Source organism: Perognathus longimembris, chromosome 16, assembly GCF_023159225.1.
Source record: "Perognathus longimembris pacificus isolate PPM17 chromosome 16, ASM2315922v1, whole genome shotgun sequence".
NCBI classification, from domain to species: Eukaryota; Metazoa; Chordata; class Mammalia; order Rodentia; family Heteromyidae; genus Perognathus; species Perognathus longimembris.
Genome location: NC_063176.1, coordinates 13,489,277 through 13,507,854, shown reverse-complemented (window position 1 = coordinate 13,507,854; position 18,578 = coordinate 13,489,277).

Here is an 18,578-nt window from a genome sequence, read left to right as displayed (position 1 = left end):
AATTATTCTGCATTACCCAAAGGGGATCCATGGCATTTGAAGAGGTTGTTTTAATGGAAAGAAAAGAAAGTGGTTTAGATCCAAAGTCAGAATGAATATGTAACGTGGTTGCTCTGAAACTGAGGAAAGGCCATGAGCCAAGGGAGCAGAGGCTCTACAGAAGTGGGCAGAAGAGCAGAATCCCCAACAGCCTTCGGGAGGAATTCTGTCCTGTTGCCATCATGGAAGACATGCCAATGTAGATAACACGCCATTGGCATTGCCTGTGACTGCTAACTTCAAACCTACTGTGGACGAAATCATGCCTTCCTTCCTTCTTTCTAGCCTTCCTTCCTTCCATCGTTTGCTTGCTTCCTTCCTTTCTTCTTCTTTTTGCTTTATTTCTTTATTCCTTCATTGCAGCTACTGGGCTTGAACTCAGGGCCATGAGCTCTCCCTTGGCTTCTGGTTAAATGATGATAAGAATTCCTCCAAGTTGCCTTGTGTGAGCCTCCTGAGTGGCTAGAATTACAGGTGTGAGCCACTAGGACCTGGCCCTGGAGGACTTTATCTTCTAGTAAGTGAAGAAATAGGAAAGCCTATTGTGAGAATGGAATGATAGTAATCACAAACTGAATGAACACAAAGGAACGCTCTGGATTCTTCTAGGAAGAGTGCATCCCTACAAGGGGAACCTAGTCTTTCATATATTTGGGAAAGTGATTTTTTTAAAGAATTTTTCAATGGATGCTGAAAATAAACTTTTCCATTAAAACGTTCAGGCATGGTGGTACACAGCAGTAATTGCAGCACCCAGGAAATGGAGACAGAAAACTGGGAGTCAGAAGCCAGATGGAACCATATAACAAGACTTCTCAAAAGGCAACCAAACAGACAAGCAAAGCCAAACCAAATAAAAATAGCAAAAATTACAACTTCTATATAGAGCTTGTTTGAAGCATTAAGACAACCTAACATTAGGACTTTGGTACTTTAGGTTTATTATTTTCTTATATACCCACATGTTGGTGTTTGCTTACTTTGCAACACTCTTCTCCATAGCAAGGAAAGAAAGCATACTGGGTTCTTATGAAAATCACTGCTGGCATCTAATTTCAATTAGCTCGGTGTTTCCAAATTTTGATAATAAAATGAGCATCAAAAGTATTATCTATTGTTAAGTACCTGCTTGATCGGTGCCCTGGAGTCCCATGAGAGTCACGTCTAGGTGATTAGATGGTGTGTCTGGAACAAGCAGTATGCCACAGAAACGTTTTACATTTGCTTTATCCTGTGTTTGAGCAGTGACCCAGGGTTCTGAGTGACTGACTTTACACAGTGATCCTGTCTGAAGACAGGATGCTACCTCTGTTCTTTTGTGTTTCCACTCTCTCCTCCCTCCTGATGCCCTGCCATCTACCTCGTGGAATGAGTCCTGTGATCTGGAAACCAAAACCATTCCCAACCTAACATGCATTCTCCTCTCAATGAAAAGGAGAGGACAGGGAACGCCGGAAAGCCCTGGGATTGGACCCAGAGCTCTCCCTGGGCTCTCTTGACTATGCTTGTATGTCTTGACTAATGCTTTTCCCACCATTACCACACCTGCTGGACAGATCTGGCACTGTTCCGGTGGCAGCCCTGCTGCTGCTGCTGTGTGGCTAGTTTTGGAGCTGCTTAGAACAGTCCTGGACTGTTGACAACAGAGCTGGAAGACATGCCAGTGTAGCTAACACATCATTGGCATTGCCTGTGACTCTTAACGTCAAACCGACTGTGGATGAAATGTGATTCTTCTGTCTGTGTTCTTTTGTTTTGTATTGTTTTATATATACCAGAGTTTGAATTCAGGATCTCCTGCTTACTTGTCTTGCTTGATTGACTAGCATGCTCCCATTTGAACTGATTGTTTTGGAGGAGTCTAGCAGACTTCTCTGTCGGCACTGGCTTCAAACCACCTGTCTTTGCATCTCAGCCTCCTGAGGAGCTAGGATTACAAGAATGAGGATCCATTGTCCAGCCTGTAGGCTGTTGTTGTCGTTTTAATTATTGAGGTATAAAGTAAATGAAATATACAGATTTTAAGTTCTTGTTTTACTAAACTATGGCAAATATATGCCATGCATAAAAGCACCATTCTAAACAATGTGTGTATATCTTGCTGTCTATCTATCTATCTATCTATCTATCTATCTATCTATCTATCTATCTATTTTCCATTTTCATTATTCAAAAGAAATCTCTTTCTCCCTGGCAATAAACTCTGGCCTAAAGTTAGCCACTTTCTATTTTCTTATACCTTAAAGTGATCTCATTTCTTCTTGGATTTCATATAAACTAAGTCATATGAATTTATTACCTTGTGTCTGCTTTCTTTGGTATAAGGTAATGTTTGTGAGAGTCACCTTTTGCTTACTATCTCAACAGTTAATTTCTTTCTCATGACAAATGATATTCTATTACAGTTTGGGTCTGGAATATCCCTAAAACTCATGTACTGAGTGAGGACTTGGTCTTTAGTGTGGCACTGTTTATTGGTTTCCCATTATTGGGGCTATTCCTTGGATTACAAGACCTTCTTCGACCTCTTCTTCCACCTTCTTCTTCTTACTCTCTTTTCCTTCTTCACCTTTATCCTTCTCTTCTTCTTTTTTTCTACCCCTCTCGAGGCTCATCCCTGAAGTGAATAAAATAGCTATTCCACACATTTATACCATGAGGACCAGAGGCTTAAAATGGGTCTGCTGAATCATAGAGCCTCCAAATTATGAGGCAAAATAAGCATTTTTCTCTTTTTAAGCTGATGGTCTCAGGTGTTTATTATAGTAACAATAAACTGGCCACATATATTCCATTGTTTGAAAATAATATAATTCATTTATTCATTACTTGTTGACAGTAATTTGATTTGCTTCCAGGTTTGTTTGTTTTTGTTTTTGTTTTTGTTTTTGTTTTGGAAATTCTTGATTACGATTCTGTGAAGACGTATATTTTCATTCCTCTTCAGCAAATATATGATCCAAGATGCAACATGGTCCTAAATTAAAAAGCTAAATGATCCTCAAGCACTCATAGGTGAATATCTTCAAGTCATCAAGGGAGTAAATGATGTTTCACATAGACACTGAAAGCACTAACCAGGAAAGTACAGACTTTATAATTTGATTTGGTCCAAAGAAGACTAGATCTTATTTGAAGATGTCATCAATAAAACATGTAAGCAAGCCAAGGAGTAGAAGAAAATATTTGCCATTGCTATTTCTTATAATAGATTTTAGTTCAGGATATAAATCCTGAAAAAACTCCTGCTGATGTAACATCACTTGAAGAGGTGTTTGTACAAAATTAGTTTCTAATTTGAATAAATTCCTGGCGATGTAATATTGGCAAAAGGATGCAAAAATAAATGTACAAAAAAGAATATAATATTTGAAGAATAAACTCCAACATGTATATAACTAGTTCTTTTTTAACTAGTTCTTTATTGCTCAATCTTCTCTTCAGTGCTTTCCATGCTCTATTTCTATGTTTTCTTTTTATAATATGGAATTGCAGCCTTCAGAATCTCCACTTTCTTCTAACTCTTCCCATTCCCTACAGGAAATACTATCAACTATGTATTAACGAAACGTTCTCTCATCAAAACAACTCACAACAATAGCATGCTAGTATGGTCATTATTGTTGGTAGCAGGGCTTGAATCCAAGAACTTGCATGGCTTTTGAACTATCACTTGAGTCATGCCTCCATGAAAATTTTTGCTGATTAATTCCAGAAAGTTCAAGCCTCAGACATACTACCAGAAATGATAGAAAACATGACATTCACTACTTCATATCAAACCAAAACCATATAGGCTAGTATTTAATAATAAACTTATTTTAACTGGCTTGATTCCTGGTCTTTTCAGCAATATTGCGTGGGCAGCTGTAAAAATTAAGTGAAACATATGGCATCTATTCAGCTATTAATAGAAGAGTAATATGTAGGACTCAGTAGTAACTGGAAAAAAACCAACAATCAAGCTATCTGTAGGATCGTTTTTCAGAAGCATTATAAATCTTGACTTTGAAAATACTTTCAATTCCACAGATTACAGGATACAGATTATAAAACCCAAGGAGGAAACCATCACTGGTGGGGAGAGTGTGTGCTCAAATATTTCACTTGCAAAACTAAAGGACAAAAACAATAATAATGATTAATTGCTTGTTTCTATAGCTTGGGGTTCATTTCCATTAGCTTCATCTTAAGAGATCATATGCACATAGCTATTGAGCTATTGTGATCATCTGCTAGGATTATCCTAGACATATACTAATTATTACCAATGAGGGAAACCATAGAGTCTATGTTTCTTTAGGTTTGGATCACTACATTTAGCAATATTTTTTCCAACTGTTTCCATTTCCTTATGAATGGGCAATGTCATTCTTTCTGATGGGAGCATAGAATTCCATTGGGTATATGTACCACATTTTCTTGATCCACTCATCTACAGAGGGGCATCTGGATTGGTTCCATATTTTAGCAATGGTAAATTATGCTGCAGTGAACATGACTGTGCTGGTAACTTTATTGTGGTCTGTTTTCTTTTGTTTATCTTCCCTATGGTTTAGCCTCTGTTGTCACTGTATTTGATTTTGGTATCCTGGGTATTGTATATATGTTTGTCTGAATCAGGGAAGGGGGATATCAAAATGGTGAGACAAAGGATAAAAGGTGAACCAATGCAACAGTAATACTTACAAGACAATATCTAGTAAACCAACTGTACAACACCCCCTCTCCAGGGTGGGTTGGGGAGGAGGGAAGATGGGAGAAAAATGAGGGAGGAGGTAATAAGGATGATAAGAAATGTACTCACTGTTAGCATTTCCCTAGCCTCAGGTCCTCAGCTCCTCCCACTAGCCCCCAGATCCACCCATACCTAATGAGCCACTCCTACTCACTACCTAACTACTTCCCTTTTACCCCCAGAGAGAGAAGCTGCCACCTGGATAAGGTGCAGATGCCATGTAGCTTCCTCTCCCATGGGAACTATGGCCCCACTAATAAACCGCCTTATGAACCTTCTTCTTCTGCCTGTGATTATCTCCGCATGGTCCTCTGGGATGGCCAAGACCTATGCTTTCACTCACCTCACTACCTAATGTATGGAATTGTAACCCCTCTGTATATCACCTTGACATTTTTTTAAAAAGGAGAAAAACTAAAAGAGATCAATCTGTGTAGAAAAAAACTTTTCACACATTTTAAGAAAACTGCTTTATAATTTAAAATTTACTGTCATAATTTAGAAGCCAAAAATCTACATAGCAAAAAAGGCATAATGAAATAGAAGAAGTAGACAAAGAGGGAGAAAATGGAAGGAAAGAAGTGAGGTAGGGAAGGAAGCAAGGGGAGAAGGAGGGAAGGATGGTGAGAGAGGAGAAGCAGGGAAAGAAGGAAGGAGGGAGAGATGGTAGGAAGAGGCAAAGGAAAATGGAAAGGGAGAGAGACAGAAAAGAGGAGGGCCACAACCTATCAGCTTTTTGAAGACAGATTATTACACCAAACAAGCTAGATTATTAAGAAGTACTGTAAGCAGGAAGGGTATTTAATAATATACTATAATTTTAAAAAGTAAACATTGGTAATGAGAATAGGAAGAACACAGGGGAAGTGATACTGCTGGGAGAGCACATGGATGCCCAACTGTGCACTCAGCCTACAATTACCTGCACTTGTAGGGAGGTGGGGGAGAAGGAAGAAATATCGGCTCAATTTCAAAATGGGTAGAAAAGCAGTAAGTATATTTTTAAGCTCTATATCATCAAAAGAGTTCCATGTTAGCAGAAGAAGATGGGCATGCTACTATGTACCTGTCACATTTCAGCTATGATGAGTAGCATAAAATAGGCAGATCAAGGTCCAGGCACATCAAGGCAAAAAGAGAGACTTTATTTCCAAATATCCACTACAAGGATGTTTGGTAGGGATGTCTCAGTCGGAGAAGACCTGTCTAGCAAGCAAAGCCCTGAGCTCAACCCCCATTATCTCTACAAAAACAAGGCAAGAAAAAGAAAATGCATTGATTTAAGCATTATTTTTTCTACCATAGAGAGAAAAGTATTGCAGGTAACCCAAGACAACATAACACCTTGGTCAATTTACTACATGCTGTACATGTGTTACACATTTTCACAATACATGATTATTCTTTACCGCAAGACTGACTGTACAGTTTTATCATTGTCTTTTCTTTGGTCATTTTCTGCAGATGAAGACCTTAAACAGAAATATCCAGGTATTCTCAGCAACAGTCATAGTCACCACTAAAATTTGAGTCTAGATTTTTAATTATCCCAACCACAAACACTATACAAGTTCCACCACCAAGACGAATTTTGCCTACAGTTTAGGGACATAGCTTCGTGAACAAGATTCCTTGGAACTAATTCAATCAAATCATCTGATTTCTTGATAAAATTACATTTTAAACATACAATATAGGCATAATGAAAACCCCTCTCACAAAGTAGTTGTGAGGATAGAAAGTGTCAACCTATGTAATTGGCTGACAAGAATTTCCAACCCAGCTTAATATATGTGTACAATTGCTATTAAGAATTGTATAAATTCTATTATGTGTGTAGACAAGTATGTAGTCACTTAACATGATGTTATGGTTTCTCAATATCTTCTAAGTGAATTAAATAGTAATGTGTACCTCCCTTGGAGAGAGAAACCTTATTTACTTATTTATATCACAATAAAATTTTGGAGAGAAGAGAAATATGCTCATGGGATAGTGGAAAATGTGATCATAATTATGTTCTGACTGGATAAGCAATAGACTGAGTCTGCCTAGTTACCCAATTAGCCATGATCATCAAAACTATAGTTGCTATCTTGGCATAATTGTTCTTTTTTTCTGGTAGGAACATATGGAGTATCTGTAGACAGCACTGTCTGACAATTAAAATCTCAATGAGCATAGTGCTTCAAGATGTCTGCTCACTAATTAGAAAAGTGATTGAAGATCCACAATTTGCAAGTTTGTCAGGATTAGGAGTTAACTAGCATTGTGTTCTTCAATAGTGAAGCTTACAGGAGGAGTATTTTCTCTCAAAATTTTTTTTACTATTTAACAAGAATAAACAATTCGGACACAAATATTAAATAATTACTTCTGTATATAAAGAACTTTGCCCCTGGGGATGGGAATGTGCTTTAGTGGTAGAGTGCTTGCCTAGCACGCATGGGGCCCTGGGTTTGATTCTTTGGGACCTCATAAACAAGAAATAAATAATGAAATTTAAAAGAAAACCATTCAGAATTTATGCGAATACATGGCTACAGATTTTTCCATACAAAGCAATGTAAGTTCTTAGGGAAAGTTACTTTCAAAGGTATAGAGAGGTGCCATTCAAATTTTTCTGTGTTGTCTTTGTCCTCTTCTCTGAACTACTTCAGATCAAGAAAATGTCAGAGACAGTATTTTAGATTTTCTAGTTACCCCATGAAGTTTATTACCTCATAATAAACTCATAATAAATGGGTATGTGTTAGGAAAATATGCTTAATAATCTTCCCAAAGTACTAAATTTTAGTTCTGACCCTTTACTTCACCTTTTCTCCCTTTGAAAACTCATCACATTCTCTTTCTATGTTCAACTCATTTCTTGATATTTTTCAATTCTTTTCCCACTGGAGGAAATACACATCTATGCTTCTTAACACTTCCTAAAAGAAGCTATGCACAGTGAAGGAGTTCATCCAGCATGGAATTTTATCCATCTATCTGTTATTCACTCATTTTCATTTACAAAGAACAGATGTCTTCTTAGAGGATATATGTATATCCTCAAGAGTCTGAGACATGAGGGATTGTGGTTTGAAGCCAGCCTAAAAGTCTGAGAGACTCCATCTTTAAGTAAGCAATTAGAGGACAGAGATTGACTATGTTCCATAGAACAAGTGTTCAAAAGATGTCAGATCATAGGGTAGTTCTATGTTTAGTTTTTTGCAGAACCTCCCTACTGCTTTCCAGAGTGGTTAAACAAGCTTTTCTTTCCACCAACATGCTAGTTTTTGTTAGTGTTAGTTTTCTTGATAATTCTCATTCTAACTGGGGCGAGGTGGGATCTTGGTGTTGTTTTCATTTGCAATTCCCATATGGCCAGAGATGGTGAAATTTTCTTTATGTATCTATTGGCCATATTTACTTCATCTTTTGAGAAGTCTCTTTTTAAAATACTTAGCTCATTTATTAACTGTGTTTATTTTTTGAAAGATTAATTTGTTGAGCTCTAAGTATATTTTGGACCCTAGGCCCTTGTCTGATGTATAGCCAGTAAAAATTCCCCTCCAATTTGGTGATCTTTCTATTTGACTCAGCAATTGCACCCCTGGACATTTATCCAATACAGTAGAGCACAAACAAGGATACATTGAAACTACTAGCACAACCATGTTTATTGCAGCATTATTTACTGTAGCCAAGATAGGTAATCAGCCCAGATTCCTCTCAATGAACAAATGGATCAAGAAAATGTAGCATATATATATATACACACAGTGGAGTTCTACTCATCCATCAGAAAGAATGACATGGTACCATTTGTAAAGAAATGGAAAACAGTGGATTAAGCCAGGCTCAGAGAAACATAGGTTGATGATATCCCTCATTTTGGGGAGCTAGGATGTGCCTATAAATCTATATGTCAACACTCTGAGTGTTATTCAAACCGTTATAAATGAATTAGCAAAGTATAATAGACTATGGAGAGTGGAAGTAGTATAATTCTTTAGAAAACTAAGTCAAAGCCCAACAAAATGAGTATCTGGAAATGAGTATATAAAAGAGGGAAGGTAAGGGGAGAGAAGTAAAAGAATGATCAGAAAAAAAGGAATAGAATGCAAAAGAAAAGAATGCACTGTATTTGCAATTCTATGATATCATAGAATTAAAAAAAATAAGGGAAGGGAACAGAGAAATGGGGTGAAGACACTGAGGGAATAACAGATCAAAATGCACTGTATACATAAATTGCTTTAGAAATGGAAAATTTCCAATAGATCACATAAAATTTAAGAAAAAAAGAAAAGCAAGGGAAGGGATATGGTGGGAAAGTAGATGAGAACGTTAAAAATGATCAAGAAGCACCATATTCATAAAGTGATCTGTTGAACGGCAACCCCTTCAACTCCTTAAAGAAACTAATTATAGTTTCTCTTAATAGTTCAGTTTTCTTTAAAGAGTTATTTATAGTTTCTATACCTATTCACCCTAAAGGAAACTATTTAAAGATAAAAATATTATTTTTAAAAAAGACAAAAAAATGTCAGATCACTGGGTGTCAGTTTCTCATGCCTGTAATCCTAGCTATTCAGGAAGCTGAGCTCGATAGGATTATAATTTGAAGCAAGCTCTGATAGAAAAGGTCACCAGATGGTTACCACAAAATTGAAGCATGATTCAAGTGGTAAAGCACTACCCTAACAAGTGAGCTATGTAAGCAATGAGGCCATGAATCCAAATGCTGATCACCATATACATGATAAATACCCACTGGATCATAAAAAGCTAGGGTTTTAACATGCCAATATAATATCAGCTACATTTATCTTCAACTACAGTAACATAAAAGAAAAGAAGTACTTTGCTACTGAGCTACATTCCTAGCCACTAATTTAAAATTTACACTCCTATCTTGCAACTACGGTATTGCTAACAAAGCAAATATTGTTTTTAAAGAGGGGCTTGAAATTGGAAACATTTAAAAATCTTTCAAGTATAATCCAAAGGAATTTTCATCAATAGGAATTTTAACTGTGCCATGCTTGTAAATTTAGTGAGCCAAGCTTTACATGGAGGTAACTGTTCATGCCAGACTTATTAAGAAATGATGCATTAAAAAAAAAAGTTGAGGGCTGGGGATATAGCCTAGTGGCAAGAGTGCCTGCCTCGGATACACGAGGCCCTAGGTTCGATTCCCCAGCACCACATATACAGAAAATGGCCAGAAGCAGCGCTGTGGCTCAAGTGGCAGAGTGCTAGCCTTGAGCGGGAAGAAGCCAGGGACAATGCTCAGGCCCTGAGTCCAAGGCCCGGGACTGGCAAAAAAAAAAAAAAAAAAAAGTTGAATTTCCAAGGACAAATCTTTTCTAAAACTCCATTTTGCATGTGGTTAGGAAATAGTAAGTCTCAGTCCTTCCTAAATGGCTACCTATTAGCAGCAAAGCAGTTTACTCTCTTCAGGCAATAAGGAGGAAAACTAGCTGTGTATCAGAATATAAGATATGGACTCATTTGTATCTCTCCCAGGCTGGTGAACCAGTACTACTAATGCATTTGTCACTAATTGGATATTATTAAAATCTGTCCCCCAGCACATTTCTGTGAAGTCACATTATTTTATCTCATCTGAGATGTAAAATGGAAGAGGTATTACAGAAATTGGACTCAAGTATTTTGAAAATCTATTCCAAAATATTACTACACATAAAATACAATAAAAATTCATCTCCTTGGGAAAATCCACAGCAAAATTTTCCCTTTCCTATGTTAATGTCTACAAACCTCTAAAAACTGAAACACTTAAGAGAAGTACCAAGCAGATTTTGAATGGGCAGTGTATTATTGTCATTATTATTACTAGTAATAATATGAAATGATACTCTATATTTACTAAGAGTTGTCCCAAGTAAATCTGGACTATTCCAGATATTTCCTGAGAAGACATGGGTCCAAATTATTCCTAAGGAACCACATGCAGTAACTGAAAACTCTATTTAAAGCAAAGACAATAGATTCCATGGCCTAAGACAAATTTACTTCTGATCCCATATTGTTAGTTAAATGGAAGCTGAAGGAAGAAAGAAAAAGTTAAAACTTGGGACTGGCAATGTACCAGGGTCAAAATCAACGTGCAAAGTATTCTACTCTGCTCTGAAGTTTCAAACCTCGCTGTGGATGCCACAGGCCATGATCAGTGAAATGGTGAAGTTTCTGCTCATGGTTGCATGCTTTACTCACATGCTGAAACTTATTGACTCAGTCTGTGTTTGGCATGAGATTTCATTGCATCCTTCTGAGGAAATAGTTTTTGAGGTGTGGTGATACTATAGCTTAACGTCAGAGCCTGAGTGTTGTCTCTGGGTGTTTTTGAGGGTTAGTGCTCTACTGCCTGAGCCATAGCTCTGCTTTGGCTTTTTGATGATTCATTGGAGATAAGAGTCTTGAAGACTTTCCTGTCTGGTGTGGCTTTAGATCTCAATCCTCAGACCTCAGCTTCCTGAGTAGCTAAGATTACAGTGTGAACCACCAGTGTCCAGCTTAACTGTTTTTACCTTTATGAAATGAAAACGAGAAAGTAAGAATTATATATACAGTTTTAAAGATGAACATGAATATGAGATAACCATTATAATAAACATATCACATCTATGGGCTTAATAAAAAGTTTTGTTTTAAAAGTACAGCTGAGAGGGAAATGAGAAGGAGATTTCAAATGACTTCAAAAGAATAGTGGCAAGAAAGACCAAGAAGATTTAGTCAGATAAGTAAGCAGGTAAATGAATTCAAAGCAAATGCACATAAACAACTAACCAGCTCAAAGAGAATCCAAATGAATCACTGAATGAAATAAGGAAGACAATACAGGGTATGAAAGAGGAGTTCCAACAAAAAAGAAAGAAAGAAAGAAAGAAAGAAAGAAAGAAAGAAAGAAAGAAAGAAAGAAAGAAAGAAAGAAAGAGGAGTTCCATAAAGATACACAAATTTGGAAAGAATTCAAATTAAAATCATGGAAAAAATTATCAAAAGACAAGAAAGAGAAAACAACCGCTAGAACATAATAATATTCAGTTTTAACTAAAGAAATATGAAGGCCTGACAATAATCATGAATGTTTATAATCAAGAAAATATGTGGAGTTGAGTACAATTTTAGTCAAAAAGGAAGCAGAGAATACAAATAGAATGGAGGTTGCTATTCAATAAATATCAGTAATACAGAAAATGTAGCAATGTGCGTAGAAACTTGAACAGTAGTTAGAAATATAAAATGCAATTTGTTAGCTTGCAAAAGGAAAATAATTTGCTCATTTTCCATTTGAGATGCCTTTAGCATCTGCTGGATAGACAAAGGGGGAGGAATGAATGAATGAATGAATGAATGAATGACATAAAGTACAAGCTGCCAGCTGTACCAAAAATGTTGGACTGACTTGAAGAAAGAGAGCAGAGGACTGGTTCCCCAAGTGCCCACACATTTCTAACATCCACTAAGCAGTCATCAGTGCAAATTGCTTTAGTATGTTTCTGTTTCTGTTGATGCTGCCTAAAGGCATCATCAGCTCCCGAGCTAGCACCTCAGCAAAGCCAGGCACATCTGATACACATCTGCATGAATGCCTTAGCACTGAACAATTTTCTTTTCCAGTTCCATGTAGAGAAGAAATACCTTATCTAATCAATTAGTAATAGTGAACCCATGCACCTAGTGAAAGGGAGATTATTTCATTTGAAACAAACGAAAATAGTTCACCTCTCCTAATTTTTCTTATATATGTTCCCTTTGATGTAATGTTCCATGCATAGTTTTCTATGAAAATACTCTAATCAATATCATTCTAGATCTAGATTTCAGAATGAGTTATAACCTGCCAGAACTGGATTTTTGAGCTTGGGTTTATCTCCCTCAACCCACTTATGTCTGCAAATAACATTGTCCCATTTTCTTTATTTTTAAATTTATTTTTGTCTTTTTCTTTTAAATTCTTTTAAGTAGGTAGGCAAAAAATTGACATTTAACAAAGAAGTTTATGAATATAATGCATTTTCATCAATGTCACTCCTTTCAACGTTCTGTCTTGTATCTACCTTATTTGGGGAAGGGGAAGGGAATCATAAAAATGGTGGGACAAAGGGTGAACCAATACAACAGTGATACTCACGAGAAACTATTTTGGAAATGAACTTTACAACATGACAGTGAGAGGAGTCAGGCAGGGTGATGGAAAGAAAATGAGAAAACGAGGGAGGAACACTATCCAAAAAGCAATGTATTCATTATCTTACTTATGTAACTGTAGCCCCTCTGTACCTTCCGTTTAGAATTAAAAAAGGCAAAAAAATTGTTCAAAATATCACATGGTATCCTATAATCATCTACAGTTTAATGTGTCATTTTAAATACTCTTGAATACATCTATTGAAAAATCTGAGGAAATATTAATAAAACTTAAGAAAGGACACAATGAAAACAGAAAAAAATTGACTCATCCTTTCCAGAAATGATAAAATTCTCTCATGAGGAATGCTTATTCCAGTAATGACCTAGTTCTAAAGCATATGTTTCTCTTGAGATATTTTGAATAACTATTGTCACCGTATATAGATATTTCTAAATGAGAATGGCCAACAACCCACTTTTGTTCTGAAAATTTAGATGCTAAAATTTGTTATAAAATACCATTTTCTAGGAGAGGCTTGCAAGCCTTAGTTTTACAAAGAAAATGCTGACAGAGACTGTGTCAGATTGCTTTCATTATGATTAGGTAAGAATTCAATGATATTAATGAGCTAAAGCCAAGTCAGAAGAACCAGAGAGAAATTAAAGAGAATTTGAGATTTCAATTCTAAAGCAAAAGTGAAGACATTATTTAGTATGTGATATGACCAACTCCTCAAAATCAGCATAACCAGTATAGATATGTTTTCCAACTGGGCCAAAGATTTAAATGCCAACCATTAAGTTACGAGAAATAGCCAACCAACAAGACATAGATTTAAAAAGAGTTGGCCTTTCTAGCAGTGGGTACCCGCACCAGGTTGGAACTGGACTGAGGAACAGAAGCTCATTAAATGAAAGACAATGAGTCACTTGCTTGTGGGGTAAAAATAGAATGAGGCGACAAACAATCTGAATCAAATTAGTTCAACAGTAGGTAACAGTAGAAACAAGTCTTCATTCTCAAATTCACATGAAAGTAACAGGAAATGAAATGGGATTCGTTTTATAGTCTCACTAACATGAGATGAAATGAAAATTATCCCAGGCTAATGTTTTTACATTTTAATCAGAATAAATGTTTATTAGAAAATATGACTGATTAATCATGAATCAGTTCTAAAGTGTAGGTAATTCTTCTTGGCATTAATTAAAGGGATATTGCCCCTTATTAAAGCCAAGTGCATGCAGGACAACTTACAGAAAGATTACAGGCATTAATATCTCATAAACTTTAAGAGGAGTAATGGAAAATATTATCATGCAAATTAAACAGATGTAAAGGTTGTAAATTAGTCCTTTTTTTTTGTTTTTACTTTTTGGCTCTTTCACAGTTCCGTGTAGCAGTTGTGTTTCTTTGGTAGAGGGGAAATGTATAATTGCTTTTAGTAGTTGATTTACCGAAAACACTTTATTTTGGCCAGCTTTACTTTTCAAAGCTAAAGGCATTTAATAATTTAATTATGTAGAAATAAATTGTCACAGGGTGGCATTATAAATGCTCTGATAATGAACCTCTACATCATGTTTGGGATTTCAAAAAGAGGCGACTGAATCTCCAATCAGTTCATTTTTACATCGATTCTTCAGTTTTGTGCAATTATATAAATATGTTCTAATATCACATAATTTTAAATTACTTAAATTGTACCTGAAAAACAATTTTTAAAATCCATGGGTGCAGCAAACATCTTTTTTCAAAAAATAAATAAAAGCTGCACAACAATACCTAATTTTCTTAGTCTGCCAATACTATTTATTGCTCCATTTCAGTAGAAAGCTGTGATATCGTTGATTGTAGCACATTAACCAAAAAAAGAAACCATAATTTTTCTTTGAACATTTTAATCAATAAATTCTTTATTCTTTGAGACCTCGCTCACAGAAATGTGCTTCAGATACATTAATGAAACACATTGTAACTCCTAAGTGTACATTCCATTGAAGGAATAAAGCTTATGCCCTGCATGAGCTCATTGCTTAGCCATGCCAAAAAGAAGAGAGATGTAAATCAAATATCAAGCAGAAAAAGTGCGGGTGATGGGAACTCAGGACAGGTCTAGGCAATGCTGGTCATTCTTACTGCTGTTCCATTTTGCTTTGCTTTTCCTAGAGGAAGGGCAAGCTTAATGAGGAGAATGGAATGGAGCAGAATGTGGCGAAGACAATATTCCAAGAAAAGGAATGGAGTGTTCGAAAACATGAAAAGAGACCTACACAGACAAATCTCCGCAACCAATGAAGCAGGTAGAATCTTACCACGGGTACCACCTTAGTGCTGAGCAATAAGTCTGCCCACGTAGAGAGAAGTCAATAAACTATCGCTTATTATATTTAAGACATAGCATTTTATCTTGAAACATATGGGGGGGGCAATTAGCTGAGATGAATCAGCAAGAATTATGTAGTAAAGTCTGTAAGCAGTAAGAATTCTAAAAAGTTGCTAAGAATTCTGTTAAATTAAACCAAATTTGCCTACGATTGCATCCAGATTTTGAGTTGGTATATAGGAAACTGCAACTTAGCTTATTACGTAAATACACTGCAACCTAACAATGGGTTTAGTCTTGAAAAAAAGTAGCTGAAACGCTACTAATACTTAGTTTGTAACACTAGCTGAGTCTCAGCCAATCACAGACTTCCACTAGATCAGACTCTGTCCATGTAAGGCTAATGTCACATCATTTCGTGCCTGTAATGAAACAAGTACTACCCTAACACCAAAGTGTGTCTGTACTTTATTTCCTTTTTCTGTCAAAAACATCGTTCCTGCCTCATTTGTGGTAGAGCTCCCTGAAGCTCTCCTGGTTCTAAGTGCTACTCAACTTATAAATCATTTCTTGCTAAAATAACCTCTGCTATATGTGATATGTCTAAAGATTTTTTTTAACCAGTGACCAGCAAATGAAATCTTACAGATGTTAATAAAAACTGAAATAAAAAGAACTTTTAATTTGCAGTTAGGGAACTGAGGTAGTGTTTTCCTCACGATTCTGACAAGCCATGAGTACTACAGAGAAAAGAACTCACCCAGGAGATAAACGATGATCAGCTCACACACTGTCCAGAGAAGGTCCAGCAGGAGATAGAAACTAACTAGGAAGCAAGGCCAGCCATGCAAGCTGTCTTGTTTTGTTTTTACTTTCCTTAAAATTATTGCAACCAGGGAGGATTGCCATTCACAATACTGTGATTATAGAAATTTCTGAACAACAGTCACAAAGACAGGAAGTTTGAACATGGACTTTGACTAAAATGTGTGAAGGGGTTTTAAGACAGACAAGACCATTGCAAGGAGGCCTGAGAGGAACCTGAAATAGTCCCCCAGGAAAGCGTGCAATCAATAGGAATGGAGAAAGTGACAGACTTGGCAAACAAAGCTCCTTCAGAGACAACTCCACAGGACTCCATCCATAAATGACATGACACAGGACAGGTGTGAGGATGTGGAACGGTGCCAGGGACCACATGGAGAAAGAAGATTATGGTCTGTCATAGACATAGTGAGTTGGCATGCATTGCTTGGATGGACCCACGTGTAGAAAAAGATTTCACCGAAAGTACAACAGTATAGAGGGCAAAGCAGAAGAAATGAGAATTGAGCTTTGACAATCCCAAGGTCAAGCGGGCACTAAATGTGAGAAACATAAGAAATATAGTGTTGGAAACAAAGAAAAATATTTCTGTTGCTTTTTAGCTTTCATGAGGTATAATTTACAAACAGATTGTATCATTTTACGGTATACAGTGCGATGTCATTAGCTTATATACTGTGATGTGAATTCCACTGTCAATCTTTCCACATATGACCTAATTGCCTTTTCAGGTAAAATCTATTCTTAGTGAATTTCAAATATATAACAGATTATTGTTAATTATGCTCATTAGGCTGTCCATTAGATTCCGAGAACTTACTCATTTTGTCAATGATGAGAGTTTGCCCTTGATCAATCAATAAGCAATGACTGGTCAACATTATCCTATGCTACTGAGAAATCAATTAAAATGAGTCCTGGAAAATCTCCAATGCATTTCTGCCTTTTTATATCATTTGGTGCTGCCATAAGTCATAAAGAAAAAACTGAGGAGTAGCATGAATTGGGAAAGTAGAAATGGAACATGCTAACTTATTTTTTTTTGGGGGGGGGGATGGGTAGGTGGAGATGAAACATAGGAAGTAGCTGAAATCCTTTTAAGAAGGAGATTAAAGGTAGTAAAGGAGGAAGGGATGGATAATTCCTAAAGTGAGAATAGGTACAGGCAGGGAATCTGCCATAGAGATAGAGTTGCTAGAGGTCATGTACAGTTTGCTAGCAGGAAGCTAAAGAGGGTCCACATTATATAAAAAATGCAGGTAAGCTATTAAGAGGAAGCAAGATGATTCCCATACCTACGACAGTGCCAGTGCAGTCGTTGTCTCCGGGCTGCTCTTTGTAAAGCGTAGGAAAGGCCACTACTTTCATGTACCACAGTAGGCGTCAGCCTGTGGGAGCACATATCCAAATATATAAGACTTTAACATAAACACAGGCATGCACAAACAAATAATAGCCTCAGGAAAATCACAAGCTAAAGGCATGGACTACAATCCAGATTTAAAAATAATGTCAACATTTAGACTAAAACAGATATATATTACAGTCTAGAATCGCAGCCTTAAGTAACTATGTAATGAAACCAACAGTGTTTTCATACTCCTTCTGGGAAACCTATTTTCTTACATAAAATATATGAATTTAATGATTAGTATTTTATAGAAGTTTAGCATTCTATACTAGTTTAGCTTTTCAAAGTATGAGGTGAACCAGGTATTTCATATAATTTTATTTACATGTATTTAAGATAGTAATTGTCTTTTTATGGCATGAATATTATGTAATCCCCATTTGGAGATATGTATATATTATAAATTATGATATGCTATAACTTACATAATATACAACATAATATATAATATACAAAATAAATATATTCTATATGTTATATATTATATAATATGTTGTATATAATAAAATAATTTTATATACTAATGTATATTTACATAAAATTATACCTATATACATTACATATGATGTTGTATTATATATTGTGCAATATTACATATAATATTATATAATGTATATGTGTAGTATAATATATAGTATATACAATATAATTATAAATATATCAGTACATATATTATATAATATGCAATATACTATATATAATATTATATTATATATGTAATAAATCCATCTGAGAATGTTTTAAACAGATAGCACATGGCTATCTGCTATGGTTTTGATTCATAATGTCCCCTTACGTCCCATATGTCAAAGGTTTGGTCCCCAGCTTATGGCACTCCTAGGAGGTGGTAGAGCCTTTAGTTGGTCAGGCCTAGTGGGAGGAACTTAGGTGATTGGGCATGAACTTAAAGGAGAGATGGCAACCCTAGCCCCACCTCTCACTCCCTGTGCAGACACTAAGACATAGGCAGCTTTATTCTACCATACTCCTCACACTATCTTCTGTATAGGCCAACCGACACACTATGGACTAAACTTGATACTGAGCTAAAATAATCTTTGCTTCTTTTGACTCATTTCAGGTATTTGTCACA